The sequence below is a fragment of the Lithobates pipiens genome, unplaced genomic scaffold (genome assembly GCF_037356315.1).
Source record: "Lithobates pipiens isolate NorthernLeopardFrog02 unplaced genomic scaffold, aLitPip1_a1.2 Scaffold_13, whole genome shotgun sequence".
NCBI lineage: Eukaryota > Metazoa > Chordata > Amphibia > Anura > Ranidae > Lithobates > Lithobates pipiens.
The window spans coordinates 48,636,516-48,661,504 of NW_027507718.1; the positions used below are offsets into that span (position 1 = coordinate 48,636,516).

The 24,989-nt window shown below is 45.3% G+C and overlaps 1 pseudogene; it reads left to right on the forward strand.

The window, feature by feature from the left end:
• Nucleotides 1–208: 208 nt before the first annotated feature.
• On the forward strand, nt 209–8,581 carry LOC143976008 (transcription factor BTF3-like; annotated as a pseudogene).
• Nucleotides 8,582–24,989: the final 16,408 nt, after the last annotated feature.

Here is a 24,989-nt window from a genome sequence, read left to right on the forward strand (position 1 = left end):
CAGTTATAAAGTGGGGTGGCTGTGGACAAAAAAGCCCAGCGATGCAAATAAACAATATATCTATGCAAAATACTTACAATACTGCTAAAATTAACAGTGCAACATAGGACTAATAAAAATTATACAGAAGGGTAAAGAAGAACAGTACAGAGGAACAGCAACACAAAGCCATTGAGGAGCATACCACCATATGCTGTTGATGCTCCTATCAGACAGATGAAAGAAACCATCATGAATCAAGAAAAGTCAGCCCAACTGCAAGCACAAGTGCACATTGGTGGAAAGGGCACAGCTCGCAGAAAGAAGGTTGTCCACAGAACAGCTACTGCAGATTAGGGATGAGCTTGATGTTCGAGTCGAACATACGTAAGGCCGCCAGCGCGGCGGCCTTGTGTAGTGTGTTGGCGTCTGTAGGAGTTAGTGGGTGTTCTCTGTGTACCTTCAACACAGTATACACCGTTCATTATCGGACGATTTAGCGTTCTTGCTCTTCTGTAACTGAGCTTTTAGCAATCTGCAGGAGTTGTGGGTGTTGTCTGCGTGCCCTGACCGCACTATACACCATTATATCCACCTATATAGCTAGCTATATTGCTCTTCTGTAATAGAGCTTTCAGACAGTTGTAGGAGATTGTGTGTGTTGTCTGTGTGCCCTGACCGCAGTATACACCATTATATCCACCTATATAGCTAGCTATATTGCTCTTCTGTAATAGAGCTTTCAGTCAGTTGTAGGAGATTGTGTGTGTTGTCTGCGTGCCCAGACCGCGCTATACACCATTATATCCACCTATATAGCTAGCTATATTGCTCTTCTGTAATAGAGCTTTCAGTCAGTTGTAGGCTATTGTGCGTGTTGTCTGCATGCCCTGACTGCACTATACACCATTATATCCACCTATATAGCTAGCTATATTGCTCTTCTGTAATAGAGCTTTCAGTCAGTTGTAGGAGATTGTGCATGTTGTTTGCGTGCCCTGACCGCACTATACACCATTATATCCACCTATATACCTAGCTATATTGCTCTTCTGTAATAGAGCTTTCAGTCAGCTGTAGGAGATTGTGCGTGTTGTCTGTATGCCCTGACTGCAGTATACACCATTATCCACCTATATAGCTCTTCTCTAATTGAGCCATCTGCCATCTGCAGATGTTAGTTGGTGTTGTGTGCCTCCAGCACAGCACAGTATACACCAGTATCTACCCTTTAATTCCTGTTCTATAATAAAGGCATCTGCAGGAGTTAGTGGGTGTTGTGTGCCTCCAGCACAATATACACTACCCAACTGCTGGTTTTCCCATCTCCCTTGAGGCCATTACCATGTCTGGAAGGCCAACAAGGAGAGGCAGACAGGCACGAGCCAAAAAAAGAGGGAAAGCAGGCTCTGTGTCTAGAGACAACAGTGCTGGTCGTGGACGCAGTGCATCGTCATCATCAGCACGTGGCATGGAACACGCTTGTCCTTCTTTTCGGCAGCTGGACATGTAGAGCCGCATCATGCCAAAGACTTGGTAGAGTGGATGACCAAGCCCTCTTCATCCTCCTCATCCTCTCTCACCCAGGCTCAGGGTACTAGCAAAGCAGCTGCTAACGCATCGTCTTCCCTCATCTCAATGTCATCATCAGTGACTCCTTTCCTAGACCCATCACGTCCTCCTGAGGAGTCCCCTGAACTCTTTGAGCACAGTGTTGGGTACAGTGGTGTGAAAAAGTGTTTGCCCCCTTCCTCATTTCCTGTTCCTTTGCATGTTTGTCACACTTAAGTGTTTCGGAACATCAAACCAATTTAAACAATAGTCAAGGACAACACAAGTAAACACAGAATGCAATTTGTAAATGAAGGTGTTTATTATTAAAGGTGAAAAAAAATCCAAACCATCATGGCCCTGTGTGAAAAAGTGATTGCCCCCTAAACCTAATAACTGGTTGGGCCACCCTTAGCAGCAACAACTGCAACCAAGCGTTTGCGATAATGTGCAATGAGGCTTTTACAGCGTCCTGGAGGAATTTTGGCCCACTCATCTTTGCAGAATTATCCTAATTCAGTTACATTAGAGGGTTTTCGAGCATGAACGGCCTTTTTAAGGTCATACCACAACATCTCAATAGGATTCAGGTCAGGACTTTGGCTAGGCCACTCCAAAGTCTTCATTTTGTTTTTCTTCAGCCATTCGGTGGTGGACTTGCTGGTGTGTTTAGGATCATTGTCCTGCTGCAGAACCCAAGTTAGTTTCAGCTTGAGTACACAAACAGATGGTCGGACATTCTCCTTCAGGATCTCTTGGTAGACAGCAGAATTCATAGTTCCTTTTATCACGGCAAGTCTTCCAGGTCCTGAAGCAGCAAAACAGCCCCAGACCATCACACTACCACCACCATATTTTACTGTTGGTATAATGTTCATTTTATGAAATGCAGTGTTCCTTCTACGCCAGATATACTTGGACACACACCTTCCAAAGAGTTCCACTTTTGTCTCATCGGTCCACAGAATGTTGTCCCAAAAGTCTTGGGGATCATCAAGATGTGTTGTGGAGAAATTGAGACGAGCTTTGATGTTCTTTTTGCTCAGCAGTGGTTTTCTCCTTGGAACTCTGCCATGCAGGCCATTTTTGCCCAGTCTTTTCCTGATGGTGGAGGCATGAACGCTGACCTTAACTGAGGCAAGTGAGGCCTGCAGTTCCTTGGACGTTGTTGTGGGGTCTTTTGTGACCTCTTGGATGAGTCGTCGCTGCGCTCTTGGGGTAATTTTGGGCGGCCGGCCACTCCTGGGAAGGTTCACCACTGTTCCATGTCTTCGCCATTTGTGGATAATGGCTCTCACTGTGGTTCGCTGGATTCCCAAAGCTTTGGAAATGGCTTTATAACCCTTTCCAGACTGATAGATCTCAATTACTTTCTTTCTCAATTGTTCCTGAATTTCTTTGGGTCTCGGCATGATGTGTAGCTTTTAAGGATCTTCTGGTGGACCTTACTGTGTCAAGCAGCTCCTATTTAAGTGATGCCTTGATTGTGAACAGGTGTGGCAATAATCAGGCCTGGGTGTGGCTAGAGAAATTGAACTCAGGTGTGGACAACCACAGTTATAGTATGTTTTAACAAGGGGGGCAATCACTTTTTCACACAGGGCAATGATGGTTTGGATTTTTTTTCACCTTTAATAATAAACACCTTCATTTACAAAATTGCATTTTGTGTTTACTTGTGTTGTCCTTGACTATTGTTTAAATTGGTTTGATGTTCCGAAACACTTAAGTATAACAAACATGCAAAGGAACAGGAAATGAGGAAGGGGCAAACACTTTTTCACACCACTGTACATGCTCCAGGAGGATGCCCAGTGTATTGTAGGCTCTGATGATGATATGCAGCTAGAGGAAGGCAGTAGCGTGAGCGCACAGAGAGGGGATGCTCAAGAAGGACAGCAATCTGGCAGTCATGTTCCACAAGCTGCAGCATACTGCCAGGTTTGCTCCAGCGATGAAGAGGAGGGGATGATGAGGGCACTGACTCCATGTGGGTGCCTGGTAGGAGAGAGGAGGAGGAGGAGGCACATGTCCAACGAGGCAGGATGCCCTCCGGTGGCCACCTTAGGGGCAGCACACGACTGAATCACACAGCAGAGCTCCGCCTGTGCACGGCGCTGCTTCTGCGCGTTATTCTAAAAGTTCTTTGGTGTGGGCTTTTTTGAGACGAGTGCATCAGCTCGCACCACTGCTATTTGCAACATATGTCTCAAGTGTATCTCGCGTGGCCAAAACATCAGCCGCTTGGGCACCACATGCTTGACCAGACATATGTTGACCTGCCATGCAGCTCGTTGGCAAGCTTTCCCTTAAAGACCCACACCAAAGAACAAAGCAGACCTCTCCTTGCTCCTCATCAGCTGGGATCTCCAACCCCACTAGACCTTCAGTCCTCTCTGAAACCTGCTCTGAGAGGAATGAAGGTGTAGAATTAGGTGTGTCACAGCCAAGTGCTTCCAGACACTCTGCTAGCAGTACACCCACTTCCGATTATAGCAGGCAAATTTCCCTGCCCCAGCTGCTGGACAGTCGAAAGAAGTTTGCTCCCAGCCAACCACATGAACAGTGGTTGAATGCTAGCTTGGCTAAATTGCTATCACTTCAACTGCTGCCTTTTCAGTTGGTAGACTCGGCCCCCTTCTGTGAGTTTGTACAATGTGCGGTTCCTCAGTGGCAGGTCCCCAAACGCCACTTTTTCTCACGGAAGGCGATTCCGGCTCTCTACCGGCATGTGGTAGGCAATGTCCTTGCCTCGCTGGACAGGGCGGTCAGCGGTAAGGTGCATATTACCGCTGACTCGTGGTCCAGCAGGCATGGAGAGGGACTTACCTGTCTTTCACGGCCCATTGGGTCACTCTTCTGGCAGCTAGGAAGGATGCAGGACAAGGTGCAGTAGTGTTGGAGGTTGTTCCGCCACCACACCTCCAAAATGCTACTACTGGTTGTGACACACCTCTCTCCTCTACCCCCTCCTCTTATTCTTCCTCCATGGCCTCTTCCAGTGCTCTGTCCTCAGAACCAGTGGTGCTCGGTATGCGTTCAAGGGGCTACGCAATTACGCAGGCAAAACGATGCCATGTCGTGCTTGCGCTGGTTTGTTTGGGGGACAGGATCACACTGGGGCAGATATTTTTTCAGCTCTGCAGGGGCAGGCCGAGACGTGGTTGACGCCATGCCAGCTTAAGCCAGGAATGGTGGTTTTTGACAATGGCACCAACCTCCTCTCCGCCCTCCGACAGGGACAACTGACCCATGTGCCCTGTGTGGCTCACATCCTTAACCTGGTGGTGTAACGGTTCTTGGGTAGGTACCCGGGCTTACAAGATGTCCTGAAGCAGGCCAGGAAAGTCTGTGTGCATTTCCGTTGATCATTTAATGCCTGCGCTCAGCTGACTGAGCTCCAAAAGGAGTTAAACCTGCTCAAGAACCGCCTTATTTGTGACATGCCCACCAGGTGGAACTCAACGTTGGCCATGCTGCAGCGGCTGCACACGCAGCAGAGGGCCATCAATGAGTACCTGTGTGACTACGGCACCAGGACAGGGTCAGGGGAGCTCTGTCTTTTATCACCACGCCAGTGGGGCATGATCAGGGATGCATGCACTGTCCTGTCACCATTTCAGGAGGCATGGTGAGCAGTGACAGTGCATGCATCAGTGACACTGTACCTATTGTCCACCTCTTGGAGCATACGCTGCGTGGAATAATGGACAGGGCACTTGAGGCAGAACAGAGGCAGGAAGAGGAGGACTTCCTTGCCTCTCAAGGCCCCCTTTATCCAGACAGTGTTCCAGCTGTCCCACCCATCACACATGAAGAGGAGGAGGAGGAGGAGGATGATTGTGTCAGCATGGAGGTGGAGGCTGGCACTCAGCATCAGCAGCAGCAGCAGTCTTGTAGGGATGATTTACAGTCCCAAGAAACCCGTGGACTTGTACGTGGCTGGGAGGAGGTAGCAGCGGATCATGTTGTCCTTAGTGACCCAGAGGACTCGGGACTGAATGCCTCAGCTAACCTATGCTGCATGGCCTCCCTGATCCTGCAAAGCCTGTGGAAGGATCCTCATATTCTTTGGATCAAGGAGAGGGACCATTACTGGCTGGCCACTCTCCTTGATCCATGGTACAAGGGTAAGGTTGCCGACCTTATCTTGCCATCGCAGAGGGAGCAGAGGATGAGACATCTCCAGGAGGCCTTGCAGAAAGGTCTGTGCAACGCGTTCCCAGAGACTGGGAGGTTACAAACTCCTGGTCCTGGACAACATGTTGCTGAGGCATCGGTCAGAAGGAGCGGTGGAGAAGGTGGCTGTCTGACTGATGCGTTCAGACATTTTTTTAGTCCGCAGCCCCAAGATATGATCGGTTCCAGCAACCATCGCCAGCGTCTGATTTACATGGTGCAGGAATACCTAGGGGCAAGGTCAGACTTGGACACCTTTCCCACCGAAAATCCTCTGGCTTACTGGGTCCTGAGGATGGATCACTGGCCAGAGCTTGCACAGTATGCAATTGAGCTACTGGCCTGTCCTGCATCCAGCGTTCTTTCGGAACGCACCTTCAGTGCTGCTGGAGGCTTTGTTACCGATCACAGGGTGCGCCTGTCTACCGACTCGGTTGATTGACTGACCTTTATAAAGATAAATCAGTCTTGGATCACCCCCAGCTACGAAGCACCTGAAGCTGATGTAACCGAATAATTTTTTTTTGAAATATCACATCCCTTCAAGACTGCCTATGCTGATGCTGAGTGACTGTCCTGTTATGTTGATTGTCTATCCTCTTCCTCCTCCGCTGATATGTTGGAAGAACATTTTTGTTTCTAGGTGATGCTACCAGCCCAATTTTTCAGCCCCTGTTTAACAGCGGTGTTTAATAAAAAATTTTGATGCAATGCTTTGCAGCAGGGCTCATTCCTGCACCACAACTAGACTATATGGGAGAGGTTGCAGTGTCGTGGCACCAGCATCAGTGCCTCAGGCCCAATTTTTCAGCCCCTGTTTAACAGGACGTTTAATTAAAATTTTTGATGCAATGCTTTGCAGCAGGGCTCATTCCTGCACCACAACTAGAGTATATGGGAGAGGTTGCAGTGTTGTGACACAGGCACCAGTGCCTAAGGCCCAATTTTTCAGTCCCTGTTTAACAGGGGCATTTAAATACAATTTTTGATGCAATGCTTTGCAGCAGGGCTCATTCCTGCACCACAACTAGAGTATATGGGAGAGGTTGCAGTGTTGTGGCACCAGCACCAGTGCCTCAGGCCCAATTTTTCTGCCCCTGTTTAACGGGCGTTTAATTACAATATTTGATGCAATGATTTGCAGCAGGGCTCATTCCTGCACTACAACTAGAGTATATGGGAGAGGTTGCAGTGTCGTAGCACCAGTGCCTAAAGTCCAATTTTTCATCTCTTGTTTAACACGGGCATTTAATTACAATTTTTGATGCAATGCTTTGCAGCAAAGCTCATTCCTGCACCACAACTAGAGTATATGGGAGAGGTTGCAGTGTCGTGGCACCAGCACCAGTGGCTAAGGCCCAATTTTTCAGCCCCTGTTTAACAGGGGCATTTAATTACAATTTTTGATGCAATGCTTTGCAGCAGGGCTCATTCCTGCAATACAACTAGAGTATATGGGAGAGGTTGCAGTGTCATGGCACCAGCTCCAGTGCCTAAGGCCCAATTTTTCAGCCCCTTTATAACAGGGGCATATAATTACAATTCTTGATATAATATTTCACAGCAGGGCCCGTTCCTGTGCCCACCGAGAGTAACTGTGAGGACTTATAGTGTTGTGGCACCAGCACCACAACCACCAAAGGCCCAAATTTTCTACCACTGTTCAACAATGGCATGTAATTACAATTCTTGATATAATCGTTCACAGCAGGGTGCTCCAGCGCCCACCAAGAGTCACTTTGAGGGCAGATAACCCTTCCCTATGTTTTCCAGAAAGCTTAAAATTAGATTTTTTGACTGCAGCTACACTTTAAAAATGTACCAGTTCAAAATTACAAACAGATTCTACTTAACACAACAAACCTACACAGTCCCTGTCTTGTTTGCACCGCCTGTATACTGCTGTTCTGAGTATAAAGGGCCTTGGGGCCCCACATCTTTCCTTTTTTTAATATGGGTACGGGGTTCCCCTTAATATCCATACAAGACCCAAAGGGGCTGGTAATGGGCAGGGGGGCTACCCATGCCATTTTTCTCAATGATTTTCATCCATATTGTTGGAACCAGATATTACATTAAAAACGCAAGCAGTTTTAAATGACTTTTTTCCGTTAAATGTCATTTTGTGCAGGGACTGTTCTAAACACGGGAAACACGTGGCACTTCACAGGCATACTATAGACACCCCACAGGCACAATATTTAAAGGAATAGTTCACGTTCTTTTTCACTTTAATCGTCATTAAAATCAGTGCTCCCGCCAAAACGGACATTTTAAAAAACATTTTAGGCATTGACCCATGTCCCCTGGGGCAGGAGCCAGGTCCCCAAACCCTTTTTAGGACAGAATCTTGCATATTAGCCATTAAAATTAGCACGTTTTATTTCGAACTTTCGAGTCCCATAGACTTCAATGGAGTTCTAAATTAAATTTCGTATGAATTTGCGGTCCGTTCGAAAGTCCTGTTGCGAATCGAACCGGGGGGGGGGGGGGTGTTCGGCTCATCCCTACTGCAGATGGTAAGAAAACACTGTTCTCCTTGAAAAAGCTGAGTGTGAACATCATCTCTGGCATAGAAGAGGTCAACATGTTTACAAACCAAGGGACAGTTATACGTTTCAACAATCCCAAAGTACAGGCTTCCTTGGCTGCCAATACCTTCACCATTACAGGTCACACTGAGACCAAACAGCTCACAGAGATGTTACATAGCATCTTTGACAGCCTCACCAGCCTGCAAAAACTTGCAGAGACCCTGCCAAAACAATCTTTAGATGTTAAAGCACCACTTGCCACTGGGGAGGAAGAAGACAATTAACTTTCTGACCTGCTTGAGAACTTTGATGAAGCCTCAAAAAATGAAGCAGTCTAAACTGAAACCACTATGGAACTTAATAAGCTGAACAGAGCTGCTATTGTATATTGTCACTTATCTATTTTTGCTCTTTGTTTTTGACCCAATTAGATTAAAGTTGAATTCCTTTTTAAGATGCCCAATATGTAGCAGCTCTCTTCGGTCACCTTCATTGCAGACCCCTTGCACCCCATCCGAACTGAAGACCACTAGAAATAAAGATTGATAATGCGTAAAACTTAAAAAAAAAAAAAAACAGAAGAAAACATAGTGGGAAGTAAACAAAAATGGTTACTCTAACAATGAAAATGATATGACGCTAGACTAAAAGAATAAATAGACTAAACGTGATGATAGAATTCGGAATGGAAAATTATAATATTGTGCTGACCTCCAAGTCTTTATTTAAACCTCCCTGTGAGAGAATATCAAGCAAATAAATCCAATAAGCCTCCCATTGGCAGAGGCCTTAGGCTGCTTTCACACTGGGGCGGGAGCAGCGTCGGCGGTAAAGCACCGCTATTTTTAGCGGCGCTTTACCGTCGTTTTAGCGGCGGTGTGCGGGCGCTAGCGGGGTGGTTTTAACCCCCGCTAGCGGCCGAAAAGGGGTTAAACCCGCCCGCAAAGCGCCGCTGCAGCGGCTCTTTGCCGGCGGTATTGCCGCGGTGTCCCATTGATTTCAATGGGTACGAGCGGTATAGGAGCGGTGAATACACCGCTCCTTCACCGCTGCAAAGATGCGGCTAGCAGGACTTTTTTCACTGTCCTGCCAGCGCATCGCTCCAGTGTGAAAGCCCTCCGGCTTTCACACTGGAGTTAAAGGGGCCGGTTTTTTTCAGGCGTTACACAGGCGCTATTTTTAGCGCTGTAACGCCTGAATACCGCCCCAGTGTGAAAGCAGCCTTAGGGAGACCCCTGGGCATGGCCTCTATGACCCATACACTTAAACCCTGGGTGGACTTATTGCGATATTCATAAAAAAATGTTGGGGCCCACAGCGTTTGTTACCTTCTTAAATAAAAAGGCAATGTTTGCCAAACCTTTTCCTAAGCCCTTGTAATCATGGTCGGAGAATCCGTCGGAATGTGTCCTATCGGACCGTGTCGTTGGATAATCCGACTGTGTGTGGTATGCATCGGACTGATTCCGTCTGAATATCCGTCGGACCCAATTTTCCAACATGTTGGAAATATTTCTTGACCAACTGGGCCGATCGGACATACTCCGATCATGTGTAGAGTGCCACGCATGCTCAGATCAAATTCCTACATCAAAGCTATTGGCTACTAGCCTGAATGTAGTCATTCAACGTCATCACGTTCTGAAAGATCAGATTTTTCGCCAACTTTGACAAGATCCGACGGACAAAATCCGACGGGCAAAATCCGACGGGCAAAATCCGACGGGCAAAATCCGACGGATTTGGTTGTGGAAATCTCTGACCGTGTGTACAGGGGTTAAGGGTTCTTATGATCCTGCACACATAGTACAACCCAAATGGGCAGGCCAAACAGTAGACAACATAATGGATGAACAGCTGTAAAATTCAACAATCTTGTAAGTTTTGCCCTTGATATGTGTCAAATTAAACACACCTAGAGAAGGAATTCTGCACTCTCTGCATTCTTGTCACCTCCCATCCACTACGAATATTAGGTTTGAATTAAGTTGAATGCATGGAATCTTATGGAAATAATACAGTCAAAATACAATAACAAAAAGAAATAGCATGTTCAGAATCATTCATTCCCCATTAATCACCCCCTTCCTATCTATGCATTACAGTGTCCTCAGTACATTAATATGCAGTGCTCGTTTTTATAAAATAATGCTTGCATTTTCAGCTGCTTTTTTAATTGCTCTCCTAAAACGGGAGGACAGACAGGGGAGGGCAATGGAATGAGCAGCTGAAAAAGTAATCATTCTTTTACAAAAAGTAAGCATTCTTTTACAAAAAGAAGTGCTGAATGTTAATTTACTAAGGATACTATAATGCATAGGGGGCTTTGTAAAAATAGTAAGTAAAGGTGAACTAATCCTTTAAATCTGGCGTTTCTATAATGAGCTATTGTACTGGATTAGCGACAGTCTTTAGGAGATTGTTAAATGCAGAGGCACTGTCATTTAGGCATCTGCGAGGTAGCGTGGCATGGGCAAGTTTGCAATAGCCATAGTGAATCAGCTACAAAACATCCAGCAAGAATTGTAAAAAGAATAAATCTGAGCTGAATTCTTAAAAAGAAACATTTTCAAACACATATTTTTAAAATCTGGGAACTTCATAAACAAATAAGAAAAGGTGGCATCTTTGTATGCAATATATTTTCTGCTATAGCAGACATTTTACTGTTATTTTAACACAAATGGTTAAAAGTCTCAAATGCACTTACTCAGTACAAAACACACTCTGGGTGGGGGCAGTCAATGAGCAGTTAACTGATCATTCATTGCTAATTCAACATGACATGCATGTCAGGTTTGTCATGGTTAGGGATGAGCTTCGTGTTCGAGTCGAACATACGTTCGACTCGAACATCGGCTGTTCGTCCGTTCGGCGAAATCCGAACATTTTGGTCCGTTCGCACCAAATTCGTGTGGCGCTCACGGCCCACAATGCACTGCGATGGCGCAGGTTATTGCTGGCTCATGATTGGCCAAGCATGCACTGTGACCCCGCATGCTTGGCCAATCGCAGCACCAGCAGCGAGGAGAGCCATGATTGGCCACAGGCAGGATGCCTGTGGCCAATCATAGCTCAGGCTGTGTAGTGCCCGCCCCACACTATATAAGGCCGCCAGCGCGGCGGCCTTGTGTAGTGTGTTGGCGTCTGAAGCAGTGGGTGTTCTGTGTACCTTCAACACAGTACACACCGATCGTTTTCGGCCCATTTTCGATCTTGCTGTTGTGTAGTGGTTATTGTCTGCGTGCCCTGACCGCAGTATACACCGCTATATTCACCTCACCTATATAGCTAGTGATCTATCTTTTATAATAGAGCTTGCAGTCAGTAGTGTTAGGAGCTTGTGCGTGCTGTCTGCGTGCTCTGTACCCAGTACATACCGCTATATCCACCTACATAGCTGTTCTCTATTTGAGCCCACTTGCCATCTGCAGGAGTTATTGGAAGTTGTGTGTGCTTCCAGCACAGCACAGTATACATCTGTATATACCCCTTTATCTCTGGTGTTCTATAATAAAGACATCTGCAGGAGTTAGTGGGTGTTCTGTGTACCTTCAACACAGTACACACCGATCGTTTTCGGACGATTTTCGATCTTGCTGTTGTGTAGTGGTTGTTGTCTGCGTGCCCTGACCGCAGTATACACCGCTATATTCACCTCACCTATATAGCTAGTGATCTATCTTTTATAATAGAGCTTGCAGTCAGTAGTGTTAGGAGATAGTGCGTGCTGTCTGCGTGCTCTGTACCCAGTACATACCGCTATATCCACCTACATAGCTGTTCTCTATTTGAGCCCACTTGCCATCTGCAGGAGTTATTGGAAGTTGTGTGTGCTTCCAGCACAGCACAGTATACATCTGTATATACCCCTTTATCTCTGGTGTTCTATAATAAAGACATCTGCAGGAGTTAGTGGGTGTTCTGTGTACCTTCAACACAGTACACACCGATCGTTTTCGGACGATTTTCGATCTTGCTGTTGTGTAGTGGTTGTTGTCTGCGTGCCCTGACCGCAGTATACACCGCTATATTCACCTCACCTATATAGCTAGTGATCTATCTTTTATAATAGAGCTTGCAGTCAGTAGTGTTAGGAGATAGTGCGTGCTGTCTGCGTGCTCTGTACCCAGTACATACCGCTATATCCACCTACATAGCTCTTCTCTATTTGAGACCACTTGCCATCTGCAGAAGTTATTGGAAGTTGTGTGTGCCTCCAGCACAGCACAGTATACATCTGTATATACCCCTTTATCTCTGGTGTTCTATAATAAAGGCATCTGCAGGAGTTAGTGGGTGTTGTGTGCCTCTAGCACAATATACACTACCCAACTGCTTTTTTACCCAACTCCCTTCAGGCCATTACCATGTCTGGAAGGCCAGCAAGGAGAGGCAGACAGGCGCGAGCCGATAAAAGAGGGCAAACAGGCTCTGTGTCTAGAGACAACAGTGCTGGTCGTGGACGCGGTGCATTGTCATCAGCACGTGGCCATGGGACACGCTTGTCCTTCTTTTCGGCAGCTGGACATGTTGAACCGCAACATGCCAACGACTTGGTAGAGTGGATGACCAAGCCCTCTTCATCCTCCTCATCCTCTCTCACCCAGTCTCAGGGTACTAGCAAAGCAGCTGCCAATGCATCGTCTTCCCTCCTCTTAATGTCATCATCAGTGACTCCTTCCCTAGACCCACCACGTCCTCCTGAGGAGTCTCCTGAACTCTTTGAGCACAGTGTTGGGTACATGCTCCAGGAGGATGCCCAGTGTTTTGTGGGCTCTGATGATGACACTCAGCTAGAGGAAGGCAGTAGCGTGAGCGAAGAGAGAGGGGATGCTCAAGAAGGACAGCAATCTGGCAGTCATGTTCCACAAGCTGCAGCATACTGCCAGGTTTGCTACAGCGATGAAGAGGGAGGGGATGATGAGGGCACTGACTCCACGTGGGAGCCTGGAAGGAGAGAGGAGGAGAAGGAGGAGGAGGAGGAGGAGGCACATGTCCAACGAGGCAGGATGCCCTCCGGGGGCCAACTTAGGGGCAGCACACCGACTGAATCACACCGCAGAGCTCCGCCTGTGCAGAGCGCTGCCTCTGCGCGCTATTCTAAAAGTTCTTTGGTGTGGGCCTTTTTTGAGACGAGTGCATCAGATCGCACCGCTGCTATTTGCAACATATGTCTCAAGCGTATCTCACGTGGCCAAAACATCAGCCGCTTGGGCACCACATGCTTGACCAGACATATGTTGACCTGCCATGCAGCTCGTTGGCAAGCGTACCTCAAAGACCCACACCAAAGAACAAAGCGGACCTCTCCTTGCTCCTCATCAGCTGGCATCTCCAACCCCACTAGACCTTCAGACCTCTCTGAAACCTGCTCTGAGAGGAATGAAGGTGTAGAATTAGGTGTGTCACAGCCAAGTGCTTCCGGGAACTCTGCTAGCGGTACACCCACGTCCGATTATAGCAGGCAAATGTCCCTGCCCCAGCTGCTGGACCGGCGAAAGAAGTTCACTCCCAGCCATCCACATGCCCAGCGGTTGAATGCTAGCTTGGCTAAATTGCTAGGACTTCAACTGCTGCCTTTTTAGTTGGTAGATTCGGCCCCCTTCCGTGAGTTTGTACAATGTGCGGTTCCTCAGTGGCAGGTCCCCAAACGCCACTTTTTCTCACGGAAGGCGATTCCGGCTCTCTACCGGCATGTGAAAGGCAATGTCCTTGCCTCGCTGGACAGGGTGGTCAGCGGTAAGGTGCATATTACCGCTGACTCATGGTCCAGCAGGCATGGACAGGGACGTTACCTGTCTTTCACGGCCCATTGGGTCACTCTTCTGGCAGCTGGGAAGGATGCAGGACAAGGTGCAGTAGTGTTGGAGGTTGTTCCGCCACCACACCTCCAAAATGCTACTATTGGTTGTGACACACCTCTCTCCTCCACCCCCTCCTCTTCTTCTTCCTCCATGGCCTCTTCCAGTGCTCTGTCCTCAGAACCAGCGGTGCTCCGTAGGCGTTCCAGGGGCTACGCAAGTACACAGGCAAAACAATGCCATGCCGTGCTTGCGCTGGTTTGTTTGGGGGACAAGAGCCACACTGGGGCGGATGTTTTGTCAGCTTTGCAGGGGCAGGCCGAGAGGTGGTTGACGCCACGCCAGCTTAAGCCAGGAATGGTGGTTTGCGACAATGGCACCAACCTCCTCTCCGCCCTCCGACAGGGACAACTGACCCATGTGCCCTGTGTAGCTCACGTCCTTAACCTGGTGGTGCAGCGGTTCTTGGGCAGGTACCCCGGCTTACAGGATGTCCTGAAGCAGGCCAGGAAAGTCTGTGTGCATTTCCGCCGATCATTTAATGCCTGTGCTCGGCTGGCTGAGCTCCAAAAGGAGTTGAACCTGCCCAAGAACCGCCTTATATGTGACATGCCCACCAGATGGAACTCAACATTGGCCATGCTGCAGCGGCTGCACACGCAGCAGAGGGCCATCAATGAGTACCTGTGCGACTACGGCACCAGGACAGGGTCAGGGGAGCTCGGTTTTTTCTCACCAAGCCAGTGGGGCATGATCAGGGATGCATGCACTGTCCTGTCACCATTTGAGGAGGCCACAAGGATGGTGAGCAGTGACAGTGCATGCATCAGTGACACTGTATCTCTTGTCCACCTCTTGGAGCATACGCTGCGTGGAATAATGGACAGGGCACTTGAGGCAGAACAGAGGCAGGAAGAGGAGGACTTCCTTGCCTCTCAAAGCCCCCTTTATCCAGACAGTGTTCCTGCTGTGCCACCCATCACACAGGAAGAGGATGAGGAGGAGGAAGAGGAGGAGGAGGATGATTGTGTCAGCATGGAGGTGGAGGCTGGCACTCAGCATCAGCAGCAGCAGCAGCAGCAGTCTTGTAGGGATGATTTACAGTCCCAAGAAACACGTGGACTTGTACGTGGCTGGGAGGAGGTAGCTGCGGATCATGTTGTCCTTAGTGACCCAGAGGACTCCGGACCGAATGCCTCAGCTAACCTACGCTGCATGGCCTCCCTGATCCTGCAAAGCCTGCGGAAGGATCCTCGTATTCTTCGGATCAAGGAGAGGGACCATTACTGGCTGGCCACTCTCCTTGATCCACGGTACAAGGGTAAGGTTGCCGACCTTATCTTGCCATCGCAGAGGGAGCAGAGGATGAGACATCTCCGGGAGGCCTTGCAGAAAGGTCTGTGCAACGCGTTCCCAGAGACTGGGAGGTTACAAACTCCTGGTCCTGGACAACGTGTTGCTGAGGCATCGGTCAGAAGGAGCGGTGGAGAAGGTGGCCGTCTGACTGATGCTTTCAGACAATTTTTTAGTCCGCAGCCCCAAGGTATGATCGGTTCCAGCACCCATCGCCAGCGTCTGATTTACATGGTGCAGGAATACCTAGGGGCAAGGTCAGACTTGGAAACCTTTCCCACCGAAAATCCTCTGGCTTACTGGGTCTTGAGGATGGATCACTGGCCAGAGCTTGCACAGTAAGCAATTGAGCTACTGGCCTGTCCTGCATCCAGCGTTCTTTCGGGAACGCACCTTCAGTGCTGCTGGTGGCTTTGTTACCGATCACAGGGTGCGCCTGTCCACCGAATCAGTTGATCGACTGACCTTCATTAAGATGAATCAGTCTTGGATCACCCACAGCTACCAAGCACCTGAAGCTGATGTAACAGAATAATTTGTTTTGAAATATCACATCCCTTCAAGACTGCCTATGCTGATGCTGAGTGACTGTCCTGTTATGTTGATTGTCTATCCTCTTCCTCCTCCGCTGATATGTTGGAAGAACATTTCTGGTTCTGGGTGATGCCATCAGCCCAATTTTTCTGCCCCTGTTTAACAGGGGCGTTTAAGTACAATTTTTGATGCAATGCTTTGCAGCAGGGCTAATTCCTGCAATCAAACAAGAGTATATGGGAGAGGTTGCAGTGTGGTGGCACCAGCACCAGTGCCTAAGGCCCAATTTTTCTGCCCCTGTTTAACAGGGGCGTTTAATTACAATTTTTGATGCAATGCTTTGCAGCAGGGCTAATTCCTGCAATCAAACAAGAGTATATGGGAGAGGTTGCAGTGTGGTGGCACCAGCACCAGTGCCTAAGGCCCAATTTTTCTGCCCCTGTTTAACAGGGGCGTTTAAGTACAATTTTTGATGCAATGCTTTGCAGCAGGGCTAATTCCTGCAATAAAACTAGAGTATATGGCAGAGGTTGCAGTGTGGTGGCACCAGCAGCAGTGCCTAAGGCCCAATTTTTCAGCCCCTGTTTAACAGGGGCGTTTAATTACAATTTTTGATGCAATGCTTTGCAGCAGGGCTAATTCCTGCAATAAAACTAGAGTATATGGCAGAGGTTGCAGTGTGGTGGCACCAGCACCAGTGCCTAAGGCCCAATTTTTCTGCCCCTGTTTAACAGGGGCGTTTAAGTACAATTTTTGATGCAATGCTTTGCAGCAGGGCTAATTCCTGCAATAAAACTATAGTATATGGAAGAGGTTGCAGTGTGGTGGCACCAGCAGCAGTGCCTAAGGCCAAATTTTTCTGCCCCTGCTTAACAGGGACATGTAATTACAATTCTTGATATAATATTTCACAGGAGGGCCCCTTCCTGTGCCCACCCAGAGTAACGGTGAGGACTTATAGTGTTGTGGCACCAGCACCACAACCACCAAAGGTAAATTTTTCTACCACTGTTCAACAATGGCATGTAATTACAATTCTTGATATCATCGTTCACAGCAGGGCGCTCCAGCGCCCACCAAGAGTCACTTTGAGGGTTTACAATGTTGTGGCAAAACCAACACCTTGTTCCGCCATTTCTGCAGAGCATATAGGGCAGGCCCCTACTTTCAAACATCCAACTTACAAACATCTCCTACTTGCAAACGGAAGGAGACAACAGCAAGTGAGATGAAAAAAGATGGACAACAAAACAAATTATACAGGGGTGATAACCCTTCCCTATGTTTTCCAAAAAGCTTAAAAAATGTTTTTTTGACTGGAGCAACACTTTAAAAATGTACCAGTTGAAAATTACAAACAGATTCAACTTAACACAACAAACCTACACAGTCCCTGACTTGTTTGCACCGCCTGTATACAGCCAAATAGGCTGGTAATGGGCAGGGAGGGCTACCCATGCCATTTTTCGCAATGATTTTCCATCATATTGCAGGAACCAGATATAACATTAAAACTGCAAGCAGTTTTAAATGGTGATATTTCCGTTTAATGTCATTTTGTGCAGGGACTGTTCTAAACAAGGGAAACACGTGGCACTTCACAGGCATCCTACAGACACCCCCCAGGCACCATATTTAAAGGAATATTGCACTTTTTTTTTCACTTTAATCGTCATTAAAATCAGTGCTCCCGCCAAAACGGCCATTTTTAAAAACATTTTAGGCATTGACCCATGTCCCCAAACCCTTTTTAGGACAGTATCTTGCATATTAGCCGTTAAAATTTGCACTTTTAATTTCGAACGTTCGAGTCCCATAGACTTCAATGGGGTTCTAACGTTCGTACGAATTTGGGGTCCGTTCGAAAGTTCTGGTGCGAACCGAACGGGGGGTGTTCGGCTCATCCCTAGTCATGGTTATAAAATACATTTACTGGTTGGAGTCCTGTGTATGATGTAAATCTGGGTTTCTGTAACATTAGTTGTGTTCATAATATAGAAAATGTTACAACCTCTGGACACCAATCGGGCTTTGCAATGGCAACTTAAAGAGGAAGTAAACCCTGATGGGTTAACTTCCTCTTTGTCTCCCTGCAAAGGTAAAGCATAATGGGCTACTATGCATCGCATAGTAGCCCATTATGTGTCACTTACCTAACACAGGAGCCAGCGATGTCACCGCTGTCCCCTGTAGTCCGGAGCCTCCATCTTCTTCCAGGTGTCGCTGCTCCGGCCACTCACAGCGGCGGAGCAGTGATGGCGTCACTCCCGCGCTTGCGCACGGGAGCCGCCACTAACAGCATATCGGCGTTAGCAGCGGCATGCTGCTAACGCCAATAGTGCTCCTGCGTGCCGCTGTCTACAGCGCATGCGCCATAGACAGCTGTCACTGTCTTTTACTAAATATCTCCTAAACCCTGTAGGTTTAGGAGATATTTCTTGGACCTACAGGTAAGCCTTAATCTAGGCTTACCTGTAGGTCAAAGTGGTTTGTAAGGGTTTACAACCACTTTAATACTTTCATCAATGATTTGCCAACATGCTCACACTTCGTCCTGTGAATTTACCATAGCACATTTGCTGTAATTTTCACATCATACAAATGCAGATTTTAGTCTATAATTCACCATTTACCATATATTCCGGCGCATAAGATGACCTTTCACACTTAAAAGTACTCCACAAAAATGGGGGTCGTCTTATACATTGGGTATAAAATGCCCCCCGCTGTATGTCAGCCCACCGGATGTGCGATAATACTGAATGTAGCTTCAGCTACATACAGTATACACTGCTGAGCCAATCCCGGCGAGCAATGTATTCTATTAATGAATACAAAGCCTGCTTGGTTTGGAGTAACAACCTCTGCCAATCAGAGCAGGCTACATACAGTAGCCTGCTTGTATTGGCTTTGAGAGAGAGAGAGAGAGAGAGAGAGGAGCGGGCTGATAATGTTACAGCCTCTGCCAATCTGAGCAGGCTTTGTATTCATTAAAAGAATACATTACTCAACATACTTTACAGGGTAAATCCATTCACTGATCTCCCACTATTCTACATCCTGCTGTTTGCCTTTGAGGTCCCATGCACCCAAGAGGGACAGGTGAATCTGGGACATATGACAGGGGGGTGGTTGTATTACTAGTAAATTTAATACATTTATTAAATGCATTTTGGTGGACAATTCCCATAGAATGTTACCCAAAAGTGGTATAGCTTTGGTTAGTGAAAATTCTACTTTCCAGAGGTGTGGCATTCAAGAGATCTCTGTCTGTGTTATTACTGTTTGATTTATTGTATAAACTATCACAACATGGTGGATAAGTAGTTGACATTCTTGCTTTGTTTTTTTTAATGTTTCTGATATTTTTTTTTTTATGGTGTTTCTTCAGAAGGAGGTAGTCTTATATGGTGAGTATAGCCCAAAACCACTCACTGGAAAACATGGCAAATACTGTACATTTTCTGTCTCCAGACACCACTATACATAACAAAACTGTGCAGAGGGAATGCTGATAAATGGAAGGCAAATGCAACTCATTCTGCTGCCCATGAATACGTCTACATTTCAAAAAATATGGCTATGCAAGATTTCAGAGAAATATGCAAAGGCTGGTGACTTAATGGTTCTGGCAATACCAGTAGAGCATTGGGACCTAAGAGATCTTCTGGAGGTAAATATTTTTTCAAGCAGCCCCGGGAACACTACTGTGTCATACTGATTTGTTTATGCTTGTAGCCATGAGATGGGACACCTCTCACAGTAGTATTAAACCTGTTTGCAAAGGGGCAGGTAACCCAGAACTTTGTGAATTTTCCATGTTTAACATCAAAATGCTTCCAGGCTACACCCAGGGGTCCATACAACATCTGGGAATAAATACTTCATGTCCTGCTCATGTAATATTCTGCAATATACAACTGTCAAAGCTATTAATACTTTTTTGAAAATAGTGCTTCCCTGGAATATGACTATAAAGCCCCATACACACTATCAGGTTTTCTGCTGAGTTTTTCCTTCAGATTTACCAAAACCATATAATATGAGGTCAAACCTTAGGAGTTTCAATTTGTATGCAATCAGGCAGGCCCTTCCACTACATGGTTTCGGTAAACCTGAAGGAAAAACTCAGCAGAAAAACTGATAGTGTGTATGGGGCATGTGACACTGTTAGATCTTTAATACAATGGGCTCAAAATAGTCATATTTATGTTTTGCTTGATGTTCTGTACCTTACTACTATTTTTTGCCATTTCAAAACACAAATTTGTGTATTTATATTAAACTTTGCATAGCAATTTGTCCAGTGAAACTTGTGATACATTTGAATGTGTGAATGGAGCAAAGTTGAAATTTCTCCTTCTATTTTCTCTATAGGTCAAAAGTTATTCATTTATAAATAAGATAGAGTGGTTCAACAAATGCTGCATTATGGCGACTAGATGAAGCCAAGGGTTAAAGGAAATAAAAAAAAATGATCAGCTCCATCTAGGGAACATAATTTGGCATTTTTCAAAACCATTCTATTGTTTATGACTGAATAATATCTGACCTGTAGAAGAAACAGAAGAACATTCTATTTTGCCCCATGAATGAATTTATGAGAAATTTCTCTGGATTAAACAATATTTATATATATATATATATATATATATATATATATATATATATATATATATATATATATATATATATATATATATTCACAATTGTTTCCTGTATCCATGTGGGTTCCTAATACATTCATGAACTAGTGCTTTCTATTTTAATATTAAACAGGACTGATCATGTAGTTCACTTATAGCCTGAAAAACACTAATAAACCAAATGAAGTGAAGTCATCAGTGTTACCGTGTGTGGTATTTGTTAGCATCTCTAAAAGAGATGTTTGTTGTCTGTATCTTAGAATTGTGATCAATAAGCTATCTTGAAAAGGCCATATTGGTCGCTTCCAGGTCACTGCACTAAAATACACACCATCAATTTCTTTTCTGTTTTTCAATGTGCTATCTTGTTCACAGTATTTGTTCTTCAAATCATGACCTGCAATAGTGATAAAGCTTTGGAACCAAATAAACGTGAAATACTAAGATTTGTTAGCATACTTGATCTGTTTGACCTTTAAAAGGAAATAACTTTTTTAGGATCTGACTTTTTTTTTCCAGCATTAATTTAATAAAAATGCATTAAAATTGACTTTTTTGTGTGTTAAAACAGTAATAAAACATTTGATAGACTTTAAAATTAAAAGATACATAAAAATGGTTATTGATGTAACTAAATTAACCCATAAACACTGTTTTCATAGAAACAAATCTTAATTACAATTTATTATGAGAATCCTATTAAAGCTATGAAAATAACTATGCAGAAATTCTTAATTATAGGCTAGAATTTTAAAACTTTTCAAAGTGAAGCATCAATGACAGTGTGCAATCTTTTGTAATAGTTGTCTACGAGGCCCCAAATTCTTGCAGATGGTATTTATCTTTGCCCATTCATCTTGGCAAAGTGCCTCCAGGTCCTTCAATTCTTTGGTTGTCTTGTGGCTTGATTATATTGTGGCTCTGTGATATTAAGGTCAGGAGACTGTGATAGCCAATCCAGAACCTCCACTTTTTTGCTGAAACCACTAGAGGGTTAACTTGACCTTGTGGGGCTAGAAAGTCCAAGGAGCGTCCCATGTGCAGCTTTCGTGCAGAATAATGAATATTGTCTGCCAGTATGCCATCAATTTTCACAAGATTCCTCATGTCTTTAGAGCTCACATATATCCAAAACATCAGTGAGCAACCACCATACTTCACAGTGGGCATTGTATTCTTGTCACTATAGGCCTTGTTGACCCCTCTCCAAACATAGCGCTTATGGCTATGAACATAAAGCTCTATTTTTGTCACGTCGCTCCAGATTACAGTGTTCCAGAAGCTGTGAGACATGTCAAAGTGTTGTCAGGCATATTGTAACCAGGATTTTTTATAGAATTTGTGCAGTAAAGGCTTCTTTCTGGCAACTGAACCATGCAGGTCATTTTAGTTTCCGGAGCAGGCTGTATTTCTCTTAAGGCTACCTGTGGGTTTTTCTTTGTATCCTGAACAATTCTCCTGGCAGTTTTGGCTGCAATCGTTCTTGGTCTACCTGACCTTGGCTTGATATCAAGAGATCCTTAAATTTTCCACTTAATAATAAGTGATTGAACAGTACTGAGTGGCATATGCATAGGCTTTTGATATCTTTTTATATGCTTTTCCATCTTTATAAAGTTCCATTACCTTATTATGCAGGTCTGTTGACAGTTCTTTTCTTCTTCCCATGGCTCAGCATCTAGCTTACTCAGTGCAGCCACGTGAGAGCTGACAAAATCATTGACTATTTATATACAGACACTACCCGCCATTTAAAAAGCCACAGATGGGGGAAATTACCCTTTATTATTGCCATTTTAACCTGTGTGTGTCATCTTGTGTTTCTGTACCAGGGCCAAACATTCCAGGGTATGTAAACTTTTAATCAGGGCCATTTGGGTGATTTCTGTTATCATTATGATTTAAAAGGGAGGCAAACAAATATGTAATAATAAATGGCTTCATGTGATCACTGTCCTTAAATAAAAGAAAGCTTTTGGCATGATAACTCATATTTTCAGTACCAATGCCAACATATCGTGATTTCTGCCAGAGTATGCAAAATTTGGAGGACTACTTGTAACACTAGATTTCAGAATAAAGAACACACAAATGAACAAAAGAACATAAATTTTGTTGGGGGACAATACAAAAGTGATAACAGCACTAACAGAAACCCAATTCACAAGCCTTTAAAGGTACAAACAGTAGTGGTAATTTTAGTTTTTTTTGGAGGGACACCAACATTTACCAACATGTGTAGATTTACAGCAAGCACAAAAGTAAGGACTTTAAAGTGGTTCTAAAGTCAGAAAGATTTTTATTTTAATGCATTAAGATAAAAAAGAAAAAACCTGTGTGCAGTTAAACGTAAAAACAATATGCCATGTACACATGACCGGGCTTTCCGGCAGACTAGGTCCGATGGTCTTCTCGATGGACTTTTCAGTGGAGTTCTGGCGGACTTCCAAACTAACGGACTTGCCCACACATGATCACTCAAAAATTCCACCCGTTTAGAACGTGGTGATGTACAGAACAAAACTGTAGAGTCTAGAAAAAGGAAGTCCATCACCCAGTATGCCCCCCTTTGGGCTCCTTCTGCTGATCGCGTGTTTATCTCGTGTTAGTTTGGTTAGAGACGCTTTGCGCTTTTCAGACTCTAGCTTATTTAGATTGTTTTAATGCGGTTCAGTTTGTGCTTGTGGGGTTTGTATCTGGTTTTCAGTGCGTGTTGGTCAGTTCGTACCTGTATATCAGGGCGTTCTAGTCAGCTCGTTCCTGTTCTTCAGGTCGCTCTTCACAGGCCTTGCTGTTCTTCAGTGCGTTCATTTAAGTTTGTGATGACCAGCCGACCGTTTTGAAGGCAGGGTGCATGGACGTACTCATTCTCGAGTTCGTGCTGTGTAGGGGCTTGGTGTTGGGGTTAATATTTTGACTCAAGCCCAGTTCATGAACAGGGCGAGGAGGAGTTCATGGACGAAGAATTGGTTGCTCCAGCGTGACCAACTCTCTCACATGCCTTTGCTTCGTGAGATCCAGGAGAATAATCCTAAGAATTTTAGAAATGACCTCAGGATTAGGGATGAGCCCAACACCCCCCGGTTCGGTTCGCACCAGAACTTTCGAACGGACCCCAAATTCGTACGAACTTTAGAACCCCATTGAAGTCTATGGGACTTGAATGTTCGAAATTAAAAGTGCTAATTTTAACGGCTAATATGCAAGATACTGTCCTAAAAAGGGTTTGGGGACCTGGCTCCTGCCCCAGGGGACATGGGTCAATGCCTAAAATGTTTTTAAAAATGGTGTTTTGGCGGGAGCACTGATTTTAATGACGATTAAAGTGAAAAAAAAAAGTGAAATATTCCTTTAAATATGGTGCCTGGGGGGTGTCTGTAGTATGCCTGTGAAGTGCCATGTGTTTCCCGTGTTTAGAACAGTCCCTGCACAAAATGACATTAAATGGAAATAACATAATTTAAAACTGCTTGTGGTTTTAATGTTATATCTGGTTCCTGCAATATGGTTGAAAATCATTGAGAAAAATGGCATGGGTAGCCCTCCCTGCCCATTACCAGCCCCTTTGGGTCTTGTACCAATATTAAGGGGAACCCAGTACCCATATTAAAAAAAGGAAATGCGTGTGGCCCCCAGGCCCTATATACTCAGAACAGCAGTATACAGGCGGTGCAAACAAGACAGGGACTGTGTAGGTTTGTTGTGTTAAGTTAAATCTGTTTGTAATTTTCAACTGGTACATTTTTAAAGTGTAGCTCCAGTCAAAAAAACTATTTTTAAGCTTTTTGGAAAACATAGGGAAGGGTTATCACCCCTGTATAATTTGTTTTGTCGTACATCTTTTTTCATCTCACTTGCTGTTGTCTCCTTCCGTTTGCAAGTAGGAGATGTTTGTAAGTTGTATGTTTGAAAGTAGGGGCCTGCCCTATATGCTCTGCAGAAATGGCGGAACAAGGTGTTGTAAGCCCTGAAAGTGACTCTTGGTGGGCGCTGGAGCGCCCTGCTGTGAACGATGATATCAAGAATTGTAATTACATGCCATTGTTGAACAGTGGTAGAAAAATTGACCTTTGGTGGTTGTGGTGCTGGTGCCACAACACTATAAGTCCTCACAGTTACTCTGGGTGGGCACAGGAATGGGCCCTCCTGTGAAATATTATATCAAGAATTGTAATTACATGTCCCTGTTAAACAGGGGCAGAAAAATTGGGCCTTAGGCACTAGTGATGGTGCCACCACACTGCAACCGCTCCCATATACTCTTGTTTTATTGCAGGAATTAGCCCTGCTGCAAAGCATTGCATAAAAAATTGTAATTAATCACCCCTGTTAAACAGGGGCAGAAAAATTGGGCCTTAGGCACTGGTGCTGGTGCCACCACACTGCAACCTCTCCCATATACTCTTGTT